The 24,501-nt window shown below is 39.1% G+C and overlaps 1 protein-coding gene across 1 annotated transcript in view; it reads left to right on the forward strand.

Moving 5' to 3' along the window:
• LOC129495529 (ras-related protein Rab-27B) overlaps positions 1 to 24,501 on the forward strand; it is a 56,141-nt gene that overhangs the window by 13,843 nt on the left and 17,797 nt on the right. The window lies entirely within an intron of this gene.

The following is a 24,501-nucleotide window of genomic DNA, read 5'->3' on the forward strand; positions in this document are numbered from 1 at the left end:
TTCCATGAGAAATAACCTTGTGGGAAAAGATATTAAATTAGCCACGAACCATGACAGAGCTGTGGGTTGAAATATCTACAGAGCTCACTGGTGCTAAAATTCCCAGTAATTTTCACCGAATGAAAGGTCCAAGAGGGTTTATCAGTGATTGTCCAAAGAGACAGAAAATGAGTCTGAATTTTCATGTCATGAGCTAATTAGCTTTAACATAGAACGGTTGCTAACTTTGTTGATCCCTGGAGGACTTACTATGTGCAGCATCCTAACAGACCGATCTGCTATCAGTCCTATTAAATTCACACGTGTCTTTCCCAACCTGCCTTTCTACCAATTTTTGCCTAATGTGTGTGAAAATGGAGGTGTGGGGGAGATGGGAGTGGTTCTTCTAGGTTTAGTAACATTTTTCATCATCAACTAGAAAGAAGAGTCTCCCCTGAGATCCACATGTTACAACTTTTACTAATAATTTGGCCAAAATCAACACATTATGTATTGGGCTTATTTTCCCTGAAACATATTAGCACTGCAATACTTGGTCATATAGCCTGACATTTGTACTAAGTTTAGTGTAGGAATCTATTGGGGAAGAAAAAAGTCTCCCTGAATTCCCCTAGTTAAGCAATAATGGGTGTAATAATAGGGCCACTGCAGTAGGAAGAAGTACAGTTGTGAAATCTGTTAATGCTATGTCCATTTTAGGCTTGCCTTGCTTCTCCTGTCCTTGTCCCAGGGACCTGAGTCCCCAGTGGGACTCCCTGGCTGCTCCTCTGGGATCTGCTCCTCTTGCCTTTGCTCAAACCTTTCTGCTATTTCCACAAGATAATCAAAGTGCACCTGTCCCATTCCCTCAGGCCCCTCCTCTCCACTCCATAATTTGATATTCTAACTGTGGCTAATGCACTGATTAGCCAAAATATAATAATTCCCCCAAACTATAATAGTTTGGGGAAATCATGCAACCAGTCCTCATAATTTGCCACTTGTAGATTTGTGCATTTGCCTACTGGCTAAAATTTATGTGTAACTCTAAGATCATCACTCTTGCTGTCTTTGTGGTCGTTCACAAACATGCATGGACGTGGGGAAAACTTTGAGTCTTCTGCTGTGCATGTTCCCAGCTGTGGTCAAACAAGTTGACTCTGTTTTGTTTTAGTTTCTTTCCGTTTGGTTTCTCATGCTGTAAACAAGTGTCCTTTCCATGGTTTATTTAATGCCACATGTTTCCCGTTTTTGTGCTTTTAGGTGGTGGTTTTTCTGTTTAAAATGTCTCCCAAGCATATCACTGAAGTGATTAATGTTCTTAAGTGTGAGAAGGCTGTGATGTGCCTTATAAAGAAAATATGTGTGTCAGATAAGTTTCATTGAGTCATGAGTTATGGTGCTATTGGCCATGAGTTCAATGTTCATGAATCAACCATAATATTAAGGAAGGTGTCCTTATTATAAAAACACATAAAACAAGGTTTATATTGATCAGTTGGTGACCAGTGGCTCACAGGAACTTTATCCTATATTTCTCCTAGGAACAATGGCTCAGTATTCACTAATTCAGTATTTGGAGTGACTTTATAGAACAAAACTACCACGATTAACAAGAATCAACTGTGTTTACGTCTTCCTACAGAGGGTTTGCGATAGTTTAGAGATAAAAATGCAGTCAAGTAGCTAAAGGAACCAGAAAAAAACAAGCAGAAAGAAAGAGTTGTGTAATCCAGGAGTAGGGAGAGGTAAAGTAGTTTAACCAGGGAACCTTTGATCACTAAAATGTTAAGGAAAAAAACTGAATTCTGATCTTCCAGGCAACGGAAACAAACAAACAAAAATACTGCGTACCATAGCTTCTCTTATCAGATTAAAGAAAGTATATCGATTTATCGGGAGAGACACATTTCTTTTCCTGTCATTACGTTCTAATAGTAACTTAATAGCACAAAGCCCATTATGGGTCATGTTTTTAATTGTAGTTTTATAAATAATGTAGAAATGGACTTTATAGGTTTATATTGACAATAAAAAAGCCTAAGACACTAATCCTATTTTATTGTTCTATGAAGGATTTCCATGGGGATCTAAAGTTCTGTATGTATGTTTCCGGGATGCTGAAATGAAATGTAGTAGTATCATACATGTTATGCTGACATTTACATTTTTAAAGAACTTCAGATGAAATTATTATAATGGTGGAATTATCCAGTTTTCTGGTAAATGGGAGGGGGGATATAGGTTTGAGCAGCCTACTGCTGTGGTGCTTCCAAAGTTACTGTAGAAAGAGGACATGTGAAGTTGCCTGTGAATTGGAGAGGCCAACATGGAGCATCCCAAAAAAATGGGGAAAGCTATGGCCTCTACCCATACCAGACTACTCCAGTTAAGAACACCGTGTTAATTAGAAAAAGCATGTTGATTATGAGGTTAGATATACATGAAACTGACTCCACCAAGCCTGTCTCCTTTAGGTATCTGTGCTCATTTTTATTTATGGATTCATCTTACCACCGGTGCTAAGAATTTTCTGATAAAATTTGGAGAGAGTTATAAAGTATAGGCTCAAATGGTGAGTAAAGAAGTGTTACGATAAAAGCACTTATTCATACATAAATGTACACATATTTCCCCAGACTCTAGATACAAAGACATTTAAGAATAGGCCATTGACCTATAGGCAGGAAAAAGCAAGAGCTTCAGAAAACTGAAGGCAAACATTCTTTTAACCATCTTAGTTTATAAATGATGTAAACAATTCAATTTTCCTTTTTTAAAATGAAGAGTAAACAAAAAAACTTGATTCAATTACATATAATAAATACAATTAAATGGAGATGCAGTTTGATTTATGGAAGTAATAGGAGTTTTATGCAGATTTACTACTGGCGGTACCTTACCAGAATATAATGCATTCTGGAAAATATCTACTGAATCAAATATATGTAACTATAGAAAAATAAAGAAATAAATTTCATTGTATGGTATGGGGTGGTAAGGGGTGGGGAGGTGGAAGCTGAAAGTAATATAAAATCCTCAATAACTCTTGGCTATTTAGATAAAATCTTTGATGATCTAGCATTTTATATATATTCTTTAATATTGTACTTTCAAAGAAAATACTCCCTTTTATAAGGAATAAAGAGGAAGATAAATAGAATATTTAGATGATGGCACAAATACAGCTTCACCAAGTGGTATCTGACTTTGGCAAATGGAGTCACTGCCTGGCCAACAGCATATCTGGGCATGGTTTTAAATGACATTCCTGGGTTGATTTTTCCTGACTTCGGAATTGTAATACTGGCCACTCAGAAGAGTTGATGTAGTGTAGAAAGCACAAAGTTTGAACATGGGGAGGTCAAGTCTTGCCTTAAACTCACAGTGCTGCTCTGGTTGCCCTTGGGCTGGAGGGGACACTTACCTGCCCTTCAACCACTCCTATCCCAACCTCCGACAGAAATCCTGGCAACTATTCAGGGAGTCTGCGGCTCTCTTCTTAATGGGATGATGGCTTTTGGTCAACTGTTTATAAAATTACTAATCTTAAAAATGCTTGAAATAGCCTTTGATTATCAGTTCCAAGAGATAAACCCCTTCCTCCCATTCCTCACACTTTGCCATCTAAATAAGGCAGATCATTGGGGGATGCCTAAGGTATATAGACCAAAATAGATTTTGGAGAAATCTTTTAAAAACCATTCACAAGAGATAACAAAGTTGTCCTCTAACGCATTCCTGTCTCAGTAAGCTATGAAAATAGTACTGGTTTGATAAGTGACACTCTGCTTCTCTATAACAAATACTTACTCATGCTTATTTAAACAGTAAATTAGCTAAAGGCAGACTCAAGTTAGAAATTTAATTTAACTGATTAAATCCTTTGTAATTTAGCAAAGTATCCTCTGCACACATAAACTACCAGTCATGTTTTATATTAAGACCCTCAACCCTGAAGGACAATTAGCAAATTCCTAGATGATCTCATTTTGTGCCCTGTCCCAAAACAATGGGATTGAGCTCAGTCATATTTATCTTCTGAATTTAACACACTTTGTTTAAAAAGCAGACTCCCGGATTTACTCTAAAATACAAATACGATTACATTTGCATAAATGTCATTGAGAAACAACTGTCTTGGAACACAAACATTGCATAAAGTGAGGTGCGCTTGCATATTTACTTACCAAGAAAATACTTACCGGGGTGTCACGTTTCCTAGCTCGGTGACTGATGTTGGCATAAAATGAAAATGTGCATTCATTGCTCTGCCTTTTTGCATTGATTTTCATGCCCAAATACAAATTTCCTGACTTTGGGAATCAACGTGCTGAAGACAGTAGAGCATTGTCTTGTATTTAAAAGCAACAAGCTGTGGATTTGGACTGACCCAGATTTAAACCCCAGGCCTGCCAATCATTAGTTGTGTGATTTGGGCAAGTTAATTAATCTTTCTGAGTTTCAGCCTTTTTGTTTGCAAAACCCCCAAGGGTTATTGTGAGGATTAAATTAAAGTGTATAAAGTGCTTTGCGTAATAGCAACTCAACAGGAGGCTGCTGATATTAATTCCAATTATAATCTGGCAACTCAACAAGTGATTGTTAATATTAATTCTACTTAGGTCTACGCTGAAAAACCAGAGTATAATAGAGTAAGATGTTTTGACAGATTCCTACCAGTTTTGCTTTCTAGGTATTATATGTATTAGTTATGTCCTCTATTGATTCTTCACTCTCATTATAAATTATTTATTTTCAATTTTTATAATGCTATTTGTTTTAAAAATATGGAATGCTTTCATGTAGTTTAAAACTTAAAAGACACAAAAAAGTACAGTGAAAACTACCCTCCCTTTCCTCCTATCTCGTTCCCCTCCCAGAAGCAAATCTTCAAAATCCATTTTATACATACATAATTAAACAGTTGGATACCCATATTCTTCTTTCTCCCTTTTTTACACAAGAGTTATCATACCAGTTAGGGTTGCCAAATGAAGGAAACACATGACATCCAGTTAAATATGCAGTATTTGTGACACACTTACACTAAAAAATTAATTGGTCTTTTTATCCAAACTTCTAATTTAACCGAGCGTCCTGAATTTTGTTTGCTAACTCTGGCATCCCTAAATTGCTAGTCACGCTGTTTAGCATCTTATTTGTCTGCTTTTGATTTGTTATTTTTTTTTCACATTAGAATCATGAGAGCTGATTTGAGAATTCCCTGTCCCCAAATCACACACTCCAGACCAGTTCCATCAGAATCATTCAGGGTTGTAGTTGGGCAACAGTACCTTTTTCTCCCCCCAGTGATTGTCTATAACTGAGCGAGAGGCCTTTATTGCAGTCACAAAATGAGAAATGTTATTAATAAGTGTTTGCAATTGCCACACTAATTACAAAGAAACACAAAGATTACAAAGAAATTGTTGCCAATAGTGTTTTATACCAAGATCGTTTTCACCTACTCAGTGTCTCCTCGTTGGCTAAGTGACAAACCAGGTGTTTACAAACATTGTATGACCCCCAGTTACACAGGAGGGATCTGAGAGCCAGGTTTAATAATTATTCATATAGCTAGTAATTAGAAGAACAGGAATTAGAGTCATGTCTGACCCCAAAGTCTTGTTGGGGGTCACATCCTGATTTGACCTCATTCTGAGATTCTGAGAGTCAACTGGACATAATTATGAGCTGTGACTTGGGAAAGGAAGCAGTGTTTTTTTGTTAAGGAGCTTTATCATTCTGCTCAGATTGTGTGTATATCCTACCCATGTCTTGGTGCAGAACTAAATGAAGGAACCCAAGGAAAATGAGGGGTGGGTATCTTACTCCTGCGCATGCCAAATACTTTCTTTCTCATCCTTTGTGGATGTGTTTGATGAAGTGCAAGATGTAGAGACAGACCACAAAACCATCCTGGGTTTTGTAGCAGAGGACACAATGTGAGTATCTGTTTAAGGGCATCTCCTGGCAATGATATCTTCGGCGACTTGAGGCACAGTTTCAGGGAGGAGAGATGAAACTGAATCCAATTCCCAGCTTTGCTGCTTTCATCTGTCTCTGTATTCACAGCACTTATGAACGTCTCTTGATTATAGTTGATGTTCAGTAAATGTTTGTTGAGCTGTCTTGACATTCTGCTTTAAAATTGAGAATATACGGGTCGCCTGGGTGGCTCAGTGGTTGAGCATCTGCCTTCAGCCCAGGGCGCCATCCTGGGGTCCCGGGATTGAATCCCACATTGGGCTCCCTGCATGGAGCCTGCTTCTCCCTCTGCCTGTGTCTCTACCTCTCTCTGTGTGTCTCTCATGAATGAATAAATATAATCTTTTTTAAAAAAACTAAGAATATACTCTTTTCGAGGTAGTTTGGCAACGCAGGGGTATCGGTGGGGCTGAACCCAAGCACCATTATCATGGACTCAGAGACTGCAGATCAGCGCTGGGGTCTTAAGTTCTCTGAATTTTGATCATTTCAACTCTAGAAGCATCTTCAGAAGATCAGCTGACCTTGAAGTCTTAACATCCAGCAAAAAGTAGATGAGAAAGAACTCCTTAAGGTCCAGTAAATTTCAGAGTGCGTGATGCCTAACAGTCCAGAGCAAATTTGGATACTAAAAAGCAGAAGCAGGAGGAGGAGGAGGTGGAGGAGGAGGAGAAGAAGAAGAAGAGGAGGAGAAGGAAGAAGAGGAGGAAGGAGGAGGAGGAGGAGGAGGAAGAAGAAGAAGAAGAAGAAGAAGGAGGAGGAGGAGGAGGAGGAGGAGGAGGAAGAAGAAGAGGAGGAAGAAGAAGAGGAGGAGGAGGAGGAGGAAGGAGAAAAAGAAAGACAGAGGAGGAGGAGGAGATAATATCCATGAAACCATCTAGATGATTCCAGTAGTTTGGAATTGGGATTTGACACAGCATCCAAAGAATATGGCTGTGACAGCAACAAAGAAATCTTAAGTAAAGTTTCCTCTAAAGACTATGAAAGAAGGGGAAAAAATGGAAACCAGGTCAACTTCTTAATATTAATTCTCATAGTGTTTTGTTGATTTTATGAGTTGGTCCGAAGTTTCTTGATTTGGGCTCTTTTAGAAGCATGAGGATCATGTGTGCTTTGCCGCATAAAGGGTTCCCTTGCTGTGCATTCATCGTGGTGCACCACCTCCGGTGGAGAGACTGGACTTTATAAGCTCAGAATGATGTATAGCTCTTGTTAGGAGTTTCTAAAATCCCCCTTTGTCCAGCCTGGGTCATTTATTAGTCTACCTCTAATGTTTTCACCATCCTTCATCTTTGTTCTTCACGCCGCTTACTTGAATTTTTTGGTAGCCTTTCGCCTGTGGCTTCTTTTACATCTGGAATCCAGTAATACAAATATGTCAGTGTAAATTGTGGTTCAACAAATTTGGAATTTCCCCTTTACTCCTCGTCATCTTATTGTGTCTTTTTTCAACACATAACTGCGGACTTAATGTATTAGCAAAAGTACGGATTATTATGGATTCAATGAAATGCCACTGATAAAGGGCAGAGTGGTTTTCTTAAGTTAATTATTTACAATGGCTTTTAGAATCTGAGGAGCTCAACCAATTAGAATACAGAGATTTAGAATGGGTTTGACATTTTTAGGGCCACTGGGAACAAAATTGTGAGGGAGGGGAGAGAAGGGGCTTGATTCTATATGCCCCCCCCATCTTTCTTTAATGCCCCAACATCAGCCCATTGACTTTATTTTACTAAATTTCTTTTATTTTTTCCCATTTAGGAATTGCATTCATACAGATATGCCTTCATCAACCTTTGCCTCTTTTTCATTATTCATTCAACAAAATATGTTGTGTCTCTTTTTACCAGGTACTCCGTTAATCAAAATTTGCCTTGGAAGATGTAGTTTAGGTGACTGTGGGAGGTAGTGAGTTTAATGAGTCAACCTAATCAACACTAATGAGTGAACTAGTTAATATATCACCTCCTTGGTGACTTCTTGTTCTAATACAGTTAATATCCGTCCACTAGATCCTCAGGAGTATCTGTTTCATAAAGATTTCATGAGGGCTTTAGGCTTGGTGGCTGGGCAGATGCTGGGGTCAGAGGTGGTTTCAGCACCCCTCTAAAACACCGGCTACAGATGCCACTGTTTGAGGACAGCTACCAAAAAATACATATGAAAAAACACAAGAGGTTTTCTGGCATTTTGCCTTTGTATCACACAAGAGAAGATCAACCATAACCTTTATTTTAAAAATAGGAAGAGGCTGAAATAAAGCAGGTAAATTAAGTAAAAAAAAAATTGTAATCCTTTGTAAAGTCTTTATTATACAGATTCTGAAAATTCAACATAGGCAGACCTGCCTTAAGAGCGTAGTTCCTTGCTGAGCTATTAATGTATCCTGTGTCCAAGAATCAAGTCCAAAGTGAAAACAGTCACAACTCAGTAGCAAACTTCTTCCTTCGGGTTGCATATAATGTGAGTTGTTTGCATTCCACAATGATAATGTTTTCTTGGATTTTCTTACAACACTAGCCATATTTATATATTTAAAATATGATTCTTGCTTTCTCTTGAAGTACAGATTATTTTTATTTTGTATTATCAAATACAGATCTAAGATATTGTGTTGCTTCATTAAGAACTTTACATATGAGTTTGTAGGAATGAGGATTTGAGCCCATGATTTTCTTTTTCTTTTTTTATTACTTATTCATGAGAGACACAGAGAGAGGCAGAGAGAGAGGCAGAGGGAGAAGCAGGCTCCATGCGAGGAGCCCGATATGGGACTCGTTCGCGGAACGCGGGGATCACGCCCTGAGCCAAAGGCAGACACTCAACTGCTAAGCCACCCAGGCATCCCCGAGCTCTTGATTTTCTTCTGTGAGATTTTGTGATATTGTGATTTATAAGAAATATGTATATATATATTTGATCATTCAGAAAACCAAAACATATTTCTCAAATAGATTTGGTCTATATCTGCAGTTCCTGCCTCATAGCTTCCAAAACCCTTGGAATTTCCTGAGCGATAAGAGTAGCAGAGCATCTTTTGCCATAATTTTTGGTCTCCACTTCTCATTTCCTGACAGTTTCAGAGCCATCGAGGTGACATGGTGTCTTGGTATTCATAACAAATTCCTTTCCATTTCAACCAGGTTTATGTTAATGAGATGACTTTTGGAAAAAGGCCATGGGATGAGGGAACCAATCAGGAATAGGGGGTTGGGATCTTCCTTCCCACCTGCTGATTGCAGGGTAGGGGAGAGGAACTGGAGGTTGAGTCAATCACCAATAGCCAATGAGTCAATCAATCTGCCTAAGTAATGAAGCCTCCATATAAAAAAAAAACAAAAATGGAGGGGGTTCAGAGAGTTTCTGGGTTAGGGAATCAAAGATGTCCACGTGTGACCATGCCGGGCCCCAAACTTCATGAGGACAGAAGCTCCTTTGTTTGCTACCTTGCCCTCTGTATCTCTTCATCTGACTTTTGATTTGTAACTTTTAATAATCTTTGTAATATATCAGTAATCTGGGGAGTAAACAGGTTTCCTGAGTTCTGTGAACAAATTAATAGAAGTTAAGGAGAGGTTGTGGGAACCTCTGGTTTACAGCCAGTGGGTCAGAAGTACAGGTAGCTTCTGACTTACAATTGGCATCTTTAATAGAGGGACGTCTCTGGAATCTCTAATTTGTAGCCGGTCAGTTAGAAGCACAGATAACAACCTGGGCTTTCAGTTGATGTCTGAAGTAGAGGGCCATCTTGTGGGACTGAGTTCTTTACCCGTGGAATCCAGGTATAATGTCAGAATCGAGCTGAATTCTCAGACACCTTACTGGTGTCAGAGAATTGCTTGTTGGTGTAGGGAAGCCTGCATGAGCACGTACGTGTGCACACACACACATATACACACTAGAAATGGTCCAGAACCCCAAAGGAGGTTTCCTCTTCAATAATCTTACCCTGAAGCACTTACATAAAACCCTTTCTAGCATCTCATCAAAATCTTGTGTATTTTAGCCAGACATGGCTCTGAAAACCAAAGAAGCAGAGGTAGATATTAAAGCCGTTACTGTCTTAGAAACAGCTGTTGGTGGAGTCGGAAACCATACACTCAACCACCAGAATTCTTTAATTTTATAGCTTTATACTCGTGAGTTTTAGATTAATTTCTTCTTCGATTCAACATGTAAGGTAACTTTGCTGGTAAAGACACTGTTATTTATGCAGAGAGTTCAGGGTTTTTAGTGCACAACCTGAAGTTCTCCAAGACCAGCTGTCTGCATTACAGACCACACCAATTAAATCCAACAGAGCCTATATTGGTGTCTCCAGCAAATATTTGCAGAACACCTATTTTTAGCGAGGCTCCAAAGTGAACAAAGCATGAGCAGACTCCCCCCACTCAGAGCTTGCAACTAGATGGGAAAGCAAGTGATAACAAACAAAGGCAGACAGGAGCTGGGAAGAAGGGCCACATGGAACCTAGGGGGATGCCATAGAAAGTGAATGGAGCCTTCTTCAGATTTGAGGGCCCTGTGAGATCCCTCTGAAGAAGAACCATTTAAATTGAAAAGTGAATGATGGTAAGAAGGCCCTTTGTGAGACAGGGGAGGAGAAGGGAATGTAGGCAGAGGGAGCGGCCCATGCAGAGGTTCTAACACGATGAGACGTGGCTCCTTAAAGGAATGGAACATTAGCAGGAAGAGTCAGCCGGGGCATACAGAGCTTTGTAAGACAGGACAAAGGACTCCAGCTTTATTTTCATTTTGTTGAATGCCATTGGAAAATACGAGGCAAGACAGCGATGTTGCCTGACTATAATTTTGAGGGACGGTCTACTGGTTACGAGGAGAAGGCTGGGGGAAAAGGCAGAGCCAGAGGCACAAAGACCAGTTAACTGCTCTTCCTGGCTGCAGTGACCACACAGTTTGTTCAAATGTGACTCTTCTGAGAGTGAAAGGGGCCACCGTGAGCAGATCGGAGCGGCAGTGGCCTGTGGAGGGAACAAGCAGTTGCTGGAGTTGTCGCAGCTGGTGCGGTAACGGGGTGGAGGCCTTATGCTGCACATCATCCCTGCACGAAACTCTGTGTGCCCAACACATGACACGTGCCCAATAAATATTTGTTGGGTGAGCAAATGAGCGAATCTGGGGGAGATTAGTATTCTTGCTTTATAAATGGAGCTGGGAGACAAGCATATTGTGAAGCCTAATTTTGACTATAAAGCCCATCCTCTTTCCTCAATTTCTTACCTGATGCCTTATCATTGTTGCTTTTTAAGTGTTTCTGAGTCGTCTCACACTTATTTCTATTTTCCTTCTTCATTTCCTCCTCTCTCCTGGGGTTAGTGTTCTATATACAGAAAGAGGTTCGGTAAATGTGTTTGCTGTACTAATTTTTATCAAAGGCAGGAATTGGAGTAGCCATGGACAGTGTCAGGTCCCCAGGCAGCTTTGTGAGCTTTCCTTTGAAGCTCCCTAGGTGACATTTCATGCCCATGCTCATGAGGTCTCCACCTGGGCAATCTGTCAGGGTTGATTCAACAGGGCTGCTACTGGGCGGTGCCTTAATGTTGCACTTGCCCCTTAGACAAAGAACACCCTCCTCTGTCTTTTTCTGCCCATCCAGGAAACTAGTACCACCTAAGTTCTGGGTGAGGAGACCTAGGAATCATTTCAAAAGCACCCAGCATACTCTTTATAGGCAGAGTAGCTTCTGCATGTTGGATAGACCGCACCAAATCCTCAACAACACAACAAAAAAGATGGTCTCACTCTTCTACTTGGAAGTATAGGCATAGAAAACAATTCAAATTGTGTGTCTTATATAATTTGTATTGTAAATTGTACATATTTCTGGCTTACTCCATGAACAATTCAAGCAGACTTATTTTCTGGCAAGATCAGATTAAATAGAAAGCTGGCTTTTAGGGAGTGGTGTGCACAGGCTTCACGATCTTTTCATGCTTGATGAGCCTGTGCCTTGTGTGTACAAGTGTGTGCGTGTGGCATGCATGCATAGGTGCTCATCATGACCCTGCTGATCCTTTATAATCAATAACTGATGTAACCCAGTGTTGTGCTGGAGAAGAATGTTCCAGCTTGCATTCCCATACTCCTTCCTCAAATTTTATATCCTACTTGCTTGTTTGCCTAAGACAATGCAAATCCATCTGCCAGGAGATATAGTGTATCACTTGCTAATATTTGTGAATATTCAATAAGCAGCCTTACCTATAGCTGGATTTATAAAACTGGTTTTTGTTTCAGGTCTTAGGAAACGTCTTCTCTTTCACATGATGTTAAAGTATTGTAAGGTGAATAATATTATAGTTCCACCTGGGCTTAACTAGGGGAGAGACAACGGGGTGGGGTGGGGGAGGGGCATTAGCCTGCCTTTGTCATTGTGTAAATAGGAGCTAGATTAGCTGCTGAGTCACATTATCAAAGGGAGCAGAGCCAGCTTTATTCTGAAATATAAATCCTTCAACAGTCATATACAATGGTATATTCACCTTTCTGTGCTCAACAGAAATATATAGATGGAACAAATCTGAAACTTTCCTATTTTGCTATTAAATGCAACTAGAAGTTTTACTTCTGAAATGTAATACACAAGCATTAAGCTTCCATATTTTTCCCTCTTATTGTAATAATATTCATCCAAATGGGCTCAGATTTCAGCATGAAAACCTTTACTTCTAACTATAATAATATAACTTCTTAAAAGAAACCCTTCGCTTGTTACTGGAAACTTAGGAAATAAGACAGTTAAGGAAGATATTTGGATTTTCCTCTTCAAAACAGTGGAAATGATATAGAAAGAACATTCTTTGATATAGGGGAAATGAATTGATTCCCCAAAATTTCTTTGAGACACAGACTTTCCGTAAACTGGAAAGTGTCGGATATAACAAATGCTATTCTTTGTGACAGATAGCTTACTGTGATTATTTTTCTCACTAAAATCTTAACCTTTTCCTTTCAGGATTTTGATTTAAAGTGGTAAATTATGATACTTGTCATTTTGTTAAAAAAAAAATACCAGAAAGTAAAATGTAAATCTTTAATGGAAAATGTGATCACGTTTTTCCTTGGGCAGGAAGGGACTTCAGGATGGTGATTTTGCAGAGATGAGAGATCACCATAACCCGATCTGTGTTCCTGCAGCATACCGCAGTTTCCTCTCATCTTAGAACCAATCTGGAAAATAGAGGCAAAGCTAATTTTATAAGAACTGTCTTGTAACAAATCTTAGTTTATAAAAACTCCAACTCTTTGGCATTTCTTTATTGAGGTCACGATTCTTTTTTGGTGAGAACAGTCACTATGGATATAAACAGTCAAGGGGATATGTTCCCACATGAAAGTCCCTTTCTCAGTGAAAAAAAAAATTGGACAAAAGCACAATGCAAAATTATGAGTAGCAACCTCTCTGTAAAGTATAATTTTAGGAAACCAATCGCATCGTTGAATATTTCATGACTTTTCTCAGGCCAAAATTGTTATTAACCAAAAAATGTTCACCAGCTCTCAAGTTAAAGGATGTTATGGAATGGAGAACTATGCTGGCCGGCTAGGGCTCTGAGCAAGGCACCAAGCTGCCTTCTGCTCTGTTCTGATTAGACTTGAAAAAGCACCAAACAGCAGGGATGGGAGTACATAGCTGTAAATATCTTTGTGCTAATCATGACTTTTCTTTTCTCACCAGTAACAGCTGGAGGTCAAAGTCATCAAAAACAAAATTATAAATGTTTTATATTGGAAAATACTAGGTGAGTTTAAGGCATGGTCAGTTGATTAGGTTACTGCCAAGAAGTAAACAATAGGCTTATTAAAGCGGTAATTAGGCATTGTTGACATACTGTATTTTTAATCAGAACTCCAGCAGGGGGGATCCCTGGGTGGCGCAGTGGTTTGGCGCCTGCCTTTGGCCCAGGGCGCGATCCTGGAGACCCGGGATCGAATCCCACATCGGGCTCCCGGTGCATGGAGCCTGCTTCTCCCTCTGCCTGTGTCTCTGCCTCTCTCTCTCTCTCGCTGTGTGCCTATCATAAATAAATAAAAAATTAAAAAAAAAAAAAAAGAACTCCAGCAGGGGATAAAGTAGTTGAATTAATCTAGTGCTTTGTCAAGTAAAAGGAAAACCAGCTTTTTAAAATTTAGCTATGCCCATTTATTGGTATTTCTACACCACCTTTGTTCTGGGAAATTTGGTGACTTCATTTTAAGTTACAAAGGAACCTGAAGGAATTGATGAATTGTTTTGTGGTTTTGTTATGTTGTGTCATTGGTCAGAATGGTTGGAGTTTTTTTTTTTTTTTTTTTTTTTTTTATGGTTCTCTATTTCTTGGCAAGTTAAGAGTGGAAGGGGAATACATAATGATCGAATGCATTGAGCCAGGTACTTTACATACTTACAACAGCAGGTAAAGACTGTAAGAATTAAGGGATGTGCCCTTGGCCACATAGTGGCAAAATGGCTGAAAATCCAGGGCTGCTATAAACATAGGGGTGCATGTATCCCATTGAGTCAGTATTTTTGTATCTTGTGAGTAAATACAACTAGTGCAATGGATGGATCGTAGGGTGGTCCTATTTTTAACTTTTTGAGGAAACTGCATACTGTTTTCCTGAGTAGCTGCACCAATTTGCATTCCCACCAACAGTGTAAGAGGGTCCCCTTTCTCTGCATCCTCACCAATACCTGTTGTTTCCTCTGCTGTTGATTTTAGCCATTCCGACAGGTGTGAGGTGGCATCTCATTGTAGGTTTGATCCGTGTTTCCCTGGTGATGAGTGATGTTGAGCATCTTTTCATGTGTCTGTTAGCCATCTGGATGTCTTCTTTGGAAAAAATGTCTATTCATCCCTTCTGCTATTTTTTAACTGGATTATTTGGTTTGGGGGCTTTATGAGTTTTTCACTCTCCTCTGAATACCACTTAGAATTAGAGCCATAGATTTTCTGGTATAGAGTCTGTGTCAAATAACTTATCAGATAAAGAGACTTAACATGTATTTATTTTCTCTCCAATCACATAAGGGTTAAGAACCACTTGTAAGAGCATTCTATATTTTCTACTCAGCCTTGTACATATTACAGAAATAAAATTCTAATCTAGAAATTTCAATTAACATGAACATCTACATAATATAGAAAGAGCCCTTGAGATAAGTACTTTCTTTGAACTAATTCCATTCAGATACATACAGTCTTTCTTTTTCAGCATTTATTAAGCTCATAAGATGATTCCTGTTAAAGATCAGCTAAAACAACAACCAGCCAACATTCCTTTCCTAAAGAGGTCATGGATTTTTTTTTCATCTTTTTTATATTTGGAATTATATGGCTCTATGAGTTACCTAGAATTAGCTTTAAGTGAGAAAACTGTACTAATATGGAACTCATCTTTTTTTTTTCATAGACACATGAACCCATAGACACTATCTAACTTGGCTCCCTCACATTTGAGAAATGCAGAATTTGTGGGCAGATATTTTGATTAGTATGCCCTTTCTCACATAATGAAGCAAAGCACTAGAAGTTTGGCAAGACTTCCTCAACGCAGCAGCCAGCTGGAAAATGATTACAATTTTGCAAGATTATTAGGCCAATGTCTGAAAACTTAGAAAAACATCTTATTAAATGCTCATCTCTTTAGCTTAAAGTCATATCTGTCTTTTATGTGGAGACGTTAAGAATTGAAGCTTCCATTTACATATATACACCCAATGTCTTCCATATGTCACATAACTCTATTGAAAAAGATGGATTGACTGCCATCACAGAGGTCTCATGCCCTGTCATGATGAGGGAAAGCAGCTCCTGTGGCCGGTGCCAGTGGGCCCACTGAGGCTGGGACCTATGGTGGGAAAATGAATCCTCTTCTAACCAGCCACTGCCTTAGGAAACAATATGTCTTCGTGAATATGATCCACTCTGCTCTCCTCTTAGCTATAGTAGGAAACTCGGAGTTACTTGCACTATTGAAATTAGAAATCATTCACTGGCAGTGAGGAGTCTCTCTGCTAAAAGGTAGTGTGGTGGTTCTTGGGACGCCTGGGTGGCACAGTCGGTTAAGCCTCTGGCTGGGTTTCGGCTCAGGTTGTGATCTCAGGGTTGTGAGATCGAGTTGGGCAGGGAGTCTGCTTAAGATACTCTGTCTCCCTCTGCCCCTTCCCCTCACCTCCATCCCCTGTTCACCATGTCCATGTGCACACACTTTATCTCTCTCTCAAATCAATAACATCTTTAAAAGGCAGTGTGGTGGTTCTCAAACTTGACTGTAGGTTGGAATCATCTGGAGAGCATGAAAGAAATATTAATGCTTTTGTCTCACCGTCAGGAGTCAGATTTACGTGATTTAGGGTGTGGTCTGGGCATCAGGAAGTTTTAAAAGCAGCCAAGTTTGAGAACCACTAGGTTAGGAAGACCCATTTTCTGGTCTTGCTGACTGGCTTCAGGGAAGGTGTCAACCTCTATGTGTATACTTCCTAATGTGTTGTATCACCTCAAAGGTTTTTTCAGTTCTGGAAAAGATACATGTCTTTCCATATAAGACTTTGCTGAATTTCAAGTAATTTACATTTATTTTTCTTGCTCCCTAGTTGAAGTCCTGGATGAAAGGACCTAAAGAGGCATTTTTTTTTTTAAGTAAGCTCACTAATGAAAGATAAATCATATGATTCACTTAAGAAGATAAGCATAAGACCTTTTCAAGTCAAATAATAAATCTTTCAAAAAATTCTAAAAGCTTAATTTACTTAAACATTTATGCAAAGTCTTCAGTGCATTTAATGTATGTGGTTCCAGTGGTAAAAATGTTTTGAGGACTAATCCTAACTTTCAGGGAAACAAGGTTTAAAATATGTGAAGTAACAAAATGATACATAGCTGGGAAAGCACGTCAAGGGCTTTGTAGTAGCGGGTACGGGCAGAAGGAGGACTCCAGTAGCCATGTGCCAAGCTTGGCTGATGGCAATCAGCAAGGGGAAATTGCTCTCAACTGTAACAAGATCAAATCAGATAAACTGACTTTTCTTGACCAATGGGTTTTTTTTCTACTCAAAATGAGTTGCTGAAGTAGCTTAAGAGTCTCAACCGTCTGGAACAGTTTCCTGTATATGCCTCAAGGTGAAAAAAGACGAAGAAAAGCAATTCCCAAATCTGGCTGTTGTACTGTAGTACTTTAGTGGAATATGTAAACTCGAAGTCCCAGGACCTGCCTGCAGAGATTCTGATTCTCTAAGAATTCTGGAGACATCTTAGAGTTTGTGCTTGTAAACTCCTCAGGGAAGGCTGATGATCAGCAGCATTGGGACCCGTATCGTTGGGACAATACGCACACCCAAGTTCTGTTCCTGGGCTGTTCACAGGCTCCTGACCACCAGTCCACCCTGCTGTTTCTCAGTGATTTTTAATTACTCCTGATTTGTGAGCCCACTTGCTTATCAGGACCCAATCAATTGAGGAATTTTTAAAGAAGATTTATTTGAGAGAGAGAGAATGCGGCAGTGGGCAGCAGGGTGGAGGTTGCACACCAGAGGGAGAGAATGTCAAGCATACCCCATGCACTGAGCCTGGAGCCAGAAGTGGGGCTCGATCTCAGACCCTGAGGTCATGACCTGAGCCAAAGTCAAGAGTCAGACACTTAACTGACTGAGCCACCCAGGTGCCCCATAAGGGATATTTTTATAAAAAAAGAAATTACTGAGAATTAGGTTCATAGAGTATATTCTATAGGTCCTTTGCACTAGGGTTCAGGAGGATATTATTATCTGAATACACATGATTCTTACTCGTAATTGACTTCATTGTAAACAGGTATTAATTAACACCCAGCTAGGGGAGCTCAGCTAAAAATAATATTTTAAAAATAAGATATGATATTCTTACTTTGTTGGGCTTTTCCAGTAGCTCCACTGAATGTAATTCATATATCATAAAATTTACCCTTTTGGGGTATACAATTCAGTGCCATATAGTACATTCACAAAGATGTGCCCCCATTAGTATCTAAATCCAGAACATTATTATCATCTCTACCAAAAGCTTCTTCCCTGTTAGCAATCACTTCCCATCCCTCCTCCTCTCTGCGTCCCTGGCAAGCACTAATTTATGTTCCGTCTCCTTGAGTTTGCGTTTCTGTATATTACATATGTATTGAATCATAAAATCTGTAACCTTTTATATCTGGCCTCTTCCACTTAGTGTGTTGTCAAGGTTCATCCACGATGTAGCATGTGTCCATACTTTATCCTTTTCATGACTGAATAATATTCCATCGTGTGGCCATGCCACATTTGGTCTATACATTCATCCATTAATGGACATTTGGATTGTTTCCTTTTGGGGAGTATTATGAGCATTTGTGTACAAGATTTTGTGTGGCTATATGTTTGCATTTCTCTGGGGTATAGACCTGGGAGTATTGATAATTTAGAAGCTGGCTGATTGATATATGAGAGTATACTAGTATTCCCTCAAATCTTATATAAGTTTGAGATTTCTTGTAATAAAAAGTAAAGAAAAAAAAGGGGAAAAAACCCTCACATAGTTTCAAAAGTTACCACGAAACTAAGCCAATGGAAAGGAAAAATGTTACTTTTGAGAAAAAAATATTTAGACAAAATTATTCATTGGCTTAGAGGTGAGTTTAATATGTGAGAATAATTTAAAGAATTTATATCACTGGAGATAAATCAGTTTAAAGTTGACTTGTGCTAGACTTTTTACCCCTTATTTTCAGGGCAAGTAAGCTAAACTTTAGAGTTCAATAATTTCTTGGTTTATCTCTGTTATAGTAGATCCCTTGATCATAGAATGAAACAAAACAGATACTTTTTATCTTTTAAAATAGATTTGATTGCTGCAATAGACACATTGACCATTGTTAGCTGAAGTCAAGGTTGTTTGATTAAGTTGATATTGATTTATACTTACAATTGGGTTTGAATTTTCTGCACACACTCATGTCCATTAATTATAAATAGTCTTTAAGAAGAATCAAAATGAAAATCTTCCCAACAGAACCAAATGCTATCAAATACAATTTTTTTAAAATTACCCCCATCTTCCCTTCCTTCATAAAATGCCTTCTATCCTTCTGATGCACAGATTATAGGTCCTTTAAGTACCATCTATAATTTATTTTTTTAAAAGATTTATTATTTATTTGAAAGAGAGACACTAGGGGGGAGGGGCAGACAGAGAGGGAGAAAGAGAATCTCAAGCAGACTCCCTGCTGAGTGTGAAGCCCCACATAGCACCCAATGTCATGACCCTGGGATTGTGACCTGAGCTGAAATTAAGAGTCAGACACTTAACCCACTGTGCCACCCAGATGCCCCCAGTTCCAGCCATAATTTAATTCTAACCCCTAAGCCATGAATGTGGTTCCAAGATCAGTCAATAAGAACCACCCTCAAGCTATCACTCAATGACATCTTGCCATGAGAATTCCAGATTTCAAGATGTACCTACTGGAGCCCAATACAAACCAGTTGAATAAAGATACATGAGGAAATATTAAGCATCAATCCACTTTATGCTCGATAGCTTTACTTTATTTAAAGCACCTACAAGGTAATATCACTGATATTTTGTCTACTATTTTAAGCTTCCGAAGTGCCTTACACATATTAGGTTGCTTTTGAGACCCGTGGGTGGCTCAGTCAGTTAAGTGTCTCACTTCGGCTCAGGTCATGATCTCAGGGTGGTCATGATCTAGGGTCCTAGGGTTGAGCCCTGTTCTGGGCTTCCTAACCAGCAGGGAGTCTGCTTGTCCCTCTGCCCCTCCCCCCTCCATGCTCTTTCTCTCCATGTGTGTCCCCCTTTCTCAAATAAATAAGTGAATAAAAATCTTTTAAAAAAGGAATATTAACTTGGTTTTTATCGATTAATAAGTTCAAGTCACAGGGTCATAGCTTATCATGGCATTTTGAAGATTGTTACTTGAAGAACTTGCACAGAACATTGTAAGTTTGCATGAGTAAGCCGCCTGTATCCTGGTCATCCATACATCTCTGTAGTGTTCAAGCTCCTCCCCTCAGGAGAAAACAGCATATCCTCAGAGTCATACAAAATATCATACAAATTACGAGGTGCCAGTGAGTATGAGTTAGATGGGTGAATGGGTGCTTTCATGTAGAAGCCCAGTTCTGAGCCCTGACCTATTCAACTGACAAGTTTATATGCTCTTTGCCAATACAGCTCTCACTTCCAAAAATTACGTTCTCTCTGTGCTTTCTCTGTTCCTAGTTTCTTTGAAACTGCTTCTCTGAAGCTATAAATATCCTATTTCGAGAAGGTTTTTATAGAAATAGAAAAATGAGCTCAGGAAGCCAAACCCAGAATGTCCTACAAAGATCATTTAATCTAAATATTCACTCCACAACTGAGAAAGGAAGGAGAGAAGTCCTGAACTTGGAAGGATACCATTTCCACCAAATGCTCAAAGATTAATTTCATTAATTATGACATTTGCGTGGCTCTGACACTCAACATATATGTGCCTCTAATATATGCCGACCGTTGTACTGGACTCTGTGGATCCAGCAGTGGACAAAGGACATTCCGTTTCTGAGCAAATAGAATTTATGTTGAACAAGAAGGAGGCATAGCAGTGGGGAAAAGAGAGAAAGGAACTGTGGGCAGCCTCATTTGAGAGAGTCTAACTATGAAAATCATGTTCCTGTGAAAAACCAGAGAAAATTCCTTTCCCTGTAGAAGGAAAATTTTTCTACATTCAACCCATCTAACTCACTTTTCATTTCAAATTATAACAAACAGCAGTCTTGGATTTTTTTGTTAAAAGCTGTCATCCCACCAATCACATAATTTCTGTGCACGTGACTTCCTATCTGGAAACTGAGGACCGCGCCACAGGGTAACTTAGATTTCCTTCTATCTTTGAGATTCTGCATTAAGCAGAGCCTCCCAAGTGTTTTGAATTCTTTTTCCTACTCTTCCCAGCCCCTTACCCTCCCATGAGGGAAGGGCTCTGAGGATGATGCCTCAGTTTCTGTGTCTAAAAGACCTCGTGGCTCTTGAGGTATAGCTGGTGACACAGTGATACTGGTAGAGAGTCAGACATCTTTCCTAAAGTACAGCACTCTTCTGGCTTTTTCTTTACTTTTAGATCCATAGAACGAAGAACTGACAAGACCATCAATCATTGTGCAAGAATAAATACTGCTAAACTTGTCAGCTTTTTGATCCTTCCCAGATCATTTTTTTTTTTTTTTTAGCTCTGTTCTTGGTAAAGGAAACTTTGCCAAGGCTTTTATTTTTCTTTGTGGTGTCATATTTGCTGGGCCAAGGATAGAATATTGAGGTCATATGATTTTAGGACTCAGAAAATCACATGGTAATAAGAGAGGAACCGCATTAGATAACTGTATGAATAGTGATATAAAAATGAGAAAATTCATTTTCAAAAGAAATTTAAGAGGCAAACGATCTCATGCTGAGTCTACTTTGTCAATTGCTTTAAGGAGTCTACTAGAGACACTAAATAAAGGTTTTCTATAGTGCCAGCCTTTGCATTCATTTTGGGTGGAATTTTTGTCCAATGCCACAAAGTAGCCACAACCCTCCACTTATAGAAAAGAGCCAGTGTGGGCCACATTAAATATGATCCACGGCTGCCAATTGTTCACTCTGGATTAGAGCCTGAGCAGGAGGCAAGTCCAGTATTGCCCCAGGCAAGTTTATGTAATAACAGAGAACAAATTGCTGATCAAAAATACCTGGTAGGTCATGTACCTTCTAAGTGGTGATAGCCTCATTCTACGAGTGGGAGGTCATCACATACAGTGGTCCTGTATCTTCTTTCCTCCCATCTAATTCTTCCCTTTGTTATAAAGATTAAATGCAAGTTCATCTTCCTCTACAGAGTCTTCTCAGACCATTGCAGCCCACGAAGATCACTGTTTTGTTTGCACTAAAAGCACAACTATTTGACTCCTCTGCCAGTTACTCATGTTTCCTGTCTTGTAAAACTATGTTATATTTTCTTGCATCTTTAAGTTTTAAGTGTATGCATGCCTGATCGGAAACTATGTTATAAATCACATTTTTAAAATTTTCATGGTTGGACCTGATACAAAATAGAGAAGATATTTAACTAGATTTGCTCGGACTTAGCTTTTTCTTAACTCTGTCACAAAAAAAAAAAAAAAAAAATTGAAAAAGACATAGTTAACTTTAAGCAAAAGTTTAAAGTATATGGGGACACCTGGGTGGCTCAGTGATTTAGTGCCTGCCTTCAGCTCAGGGCGTGATCCTGGAATCCTGGGATCGAGTCTGTCGGGCTTCCTCTTCTTACTTCTCCCTCTGCTTGTGTCTCTGTCTCTCATGAATAAATAAATAAATAAATAAAATCTTTAAAAAAAATTTAAAGCATACTGATCTACCTTCTTGACTCTATCATTTTAATTTTTCCAGACCTGGGCGCCGCAGTATCCTCCAGCTTTATCTTGTATTTAGGCAGCCAGTAGCTTTAATTTTCTCCCCCTTGATCAAGACTTGTGCTCAGGGAAGAATTCAGCTTTGGTCACTTGTATTTCAGAACAAATTTAATTCTTCTTTCCCAAGAGAATGAACAGTTTCATCTGATTCTATTAGTGAAATGACAGACTTTATCACCCTTCAGAGGAGTTGCACATGAGCAAGTTTGGGAGGGAAAGAGAGAAGAAAGTTGAGTGATGGTGGCTCTGATATGCCCAAATGGGGGGAAATGATATTGCTTTGACAGCAAACTCCTCTAGCAATGCATTTGGCTCAAAGACTAGGAACGGCAACTTCTTCAACTATCAAGTCTGGTAAGATACTTAGAACCATCTGAACTTAGAACTAGTCGCTGCTATGTAGGCAATCAATGAACACATTTTCCAAGAAGAATTTCATGTCAATACTTGAGATATCTGCATCCTTTTATTAAGGAAGGCTGGTTGTTGGTAGAAGCTAAGCATTTCTTCCTGAGCAATGATTGTACTTTGTATAGACCCTGAACAAAAGTAACAACAATAAGAGAGAGAACTTTCATTGTCAGCGAACATTCACCATGAGAGGCCCCTCAGTGTAGAAAGCATATTACAGGGGAGGAGAGCTTTAGCATAGAAGTATGTATTAGCAGCTCTCAAAACACTTAACTCAAAATGCTTCATTAATTAAAGAAACCTACATCCATAATATATTTAACAGGATTTAGCAGCAGTATGGTTCAAATTTTAGAAAATTCTAATGTAAAAAATTTGCCAATCTTCCAAATGATGTAATGATACTGATTTGCTAAGTACCTAATTATCGTCTCGTCTTCATCATTATTTATCCAAAGACATGAAACCTTTTAGTTTTGATCACTAACTAAAGTGACTATGTAAAAAAGAAAATTTTGTTTGGAGTGATGAACATGTACATCATTTTCTTACAGGTAGAAAATGATTCGTATTATCTAGCAATTTTTAGATGCGTCTGCGGGATAACTTGTTGAAATTTAATTTTAATCACTCCAGAACTGAAGAGTACTATGTTTTTTGGATTTGTAAAGGTGGAAAAATATTGTCCTTTCATGTAATAGGAGACACACTTTTCTAGGAACTTCATAGGCCCTCCTCTACGTGGGGCTGTAATAAACCCATTTCTACAACTCATGAATTGGAAAGTTTTATCAAAGGACAAATCCTTTCGCCGACCTCATTAAGTATTCAGTAGGTGAGAGTGTACCTTAAAGGTATTACCAGTGTTGTAGGTGTTCTTGGCTTTAGCCCATGGGATCATCCATAGGCATTTTAACAACACAAGAAATGAAGACGGAGGCAAAGGAGGTCAGGACAATGGGAAAATTGGCAAATGGCATTCCTCCAGGCAGGAGAAATACTAGCAGAATTGCCACAGTCGTGCCTCTTACTAGCTCTTCTCCTTTTTCAAGGTCTGGAAAATATTCAGCAGATTTGCCAAATACAGCAGATTTGCCATTGGAGAACAGAGGCTTTGGTATTTCAAAACAGAAGATTTTTAGACACTGCTTTTGAAATGATTTCAAATCAATGTTTTTAAAGGTTGTCATCTCAGTTGTTAAATTTTTTAAATTAAAAAGGAATATTTTGCATGCACATAATAGAAAGCTCATTATGCATGATGAGATGTAAAATATTCCCTTAGGCTTTTCCCTTCCACTACCCCCTATGCAATTCTAATCTCTCCCTGGCCTACCTGCATCATCTTGGGCAGGCTTTTCCGTTTCCTGTGACCTCCTTTTCTTCCTGGCCCCATACTCCTGGCCCCAAAGGGCACTGGCTTTAAAACAAAAGTTCGACTTCTGCTGTGGCAGTGGCTGCTGTGGGGATCGGGTAGCTTTTTGTTCCATATTAACTGCCGTGATGTAGAAAGATTGGTATTGAGCGAAGTAATAGAGGTGCCCTCACTCCTGAAGCTCCTCTGAACAAGTTAATTCGGAATTTGACAGAAGTGTTCAACTATTTTAACCCTGAAACATAAATTTATGTTGTATTTTGGAGGAAGGCCAGGGGAAACT

Source organism: Nyctereutes procyonoides, unplaced genomic scaffold, assembly GCF_905146905.1.
Source record: "Nyctereutes procyonoides isolate TBG_1078 unplaced genomic scaffold, NYPRO_anot_genome, whole genome shotgun sequence".
Taxonomy (NCBI): domain Eukaryota; kingdom Metazoa; phylum Chordata; class Mammalia; order Carnivora; family Canidae; genus Nyctereutes; species Nyctereutes procyonoides.